The sequence below is a fragment of the Cebus imitator genome, unplaced genomic scaffold (genome assembly GCF_001604975.1).
Source record: "Cebus imitator isolate Cc_AM_T3 unplaced genomic scaffold, Cebus_imitator-1.0 Scaffold355, whole genome shotgun sequence".
Classification (NCBI taxonomy): Eukaryota; Metazoa; Chordata; class Mammalia; order Primates; family Cebidae; genus Cebus; species Cebus imitator.
In genome coordinates, this window is record NW_016107670.1 from 1,074,055 (window position 1) to 1,075,175 (window position 1,121).

The window sequence follows — 1,121 nt, forward strand, 5'->3', positions numbered from 1 at the left end:
TGGGCCAGAGGTCCATTCAGGCCTTGGAATCGGTCTCAATGCCATTTAGGCATTGAGATATATGGTGTAGGTAGGAAGTGTTCTGTAATAGGTGAGCATCAGATTCCATTGGACATGTTCCCTTGTCCAGTAGGATGCTAGCTCTGAAGGGTGTGGCTAGCCTTGAGCTCTCTAAAAGGCAGGACTGAGGGCAAAGCTCCCAGTTGCTCAGGCCTATGGGTAGTACTGCTTAAAAATCTCCTTGAGAACTAGTTTAAAATACAAATGCCTCCATCCTTTAGTAGTTCATAAGCATGATGGTTGGGTGTTCACAGGCATGTGTGAGATGTGTCACCCTCCTTATGAGCCAGCACATTACCTGTCTGACCTGAAAACAAAATGCAAATTTCTGGATCCTCCCCTGCCCCACCCGGCACCCCCCCAACAACATGATGTATCAGCTCTGCAGTAAGGCCCAGGAATCTGCCTGTGTAGTCACCGGTTGATATTCTGGTGTTTCCTTGTTTGGCTCTGCCGATTTGGGGGATGTTTACCAGTAGGAGAGCAGCCTGCTTCCTCCGCCCTCCTCCCTTGCTACCCTCCCCCATACCCTGGTGACTCACGATCCTCCTGCTCCTCCTGTTGCTGGCCTGTCTGTTGTTGCCAGCGCTACCGTGCCTTTCAGATGCCGCCTGCTCCCTGCACGCTAGCACGGATTCTGCTTCCCTGTTGCCACTGCCGCTGTTGTTTGTTCAGTCCCTTGCTTACTGTAGGAGAACTTGTTATTCTGGTTGCCACTGCTATCAGGTTGCAAACACCAGCCTCACGGCGCAAGGGGAAGGGATTACTTCTGTGCGTGTTCTCCCTCTGTCGCCTAGACTCTCAGGCTTTGTCACCAAGTGACAATGGCACTGTGAGACCCTAAACTATGGCCTTGTGGTTCCCACATCTCCTTTGAGTTCTTTTTTCTGTTCTCTGAGATCTGAGAAGGAGTCCATGTCCTTTACTATTCCTGTTTTCTTGCGTGTACTTCCCCCCTCCCCCACTCCAGAATTTAGGGCAGCCTTCTGCTATGGTTTATCTCCCCATCCCACCAAACTTAGTATGACTTTTGTTACATTCATAAAATAGATTGCTTACAG

At 50.0% G+C, this 1,121-nt stretch overlaps 1 pseudogene; it reads left to right on the forward strand.

The window, feature by feature from the left end:
• Positions 1–272: 272 nt before the first annotated feature.
• LOC119467950 lies at positions 273–368 on the forward strand (annotated as a pseudogene).
• Positions 369–1,121: the final 753 nt, after the last annotated feature.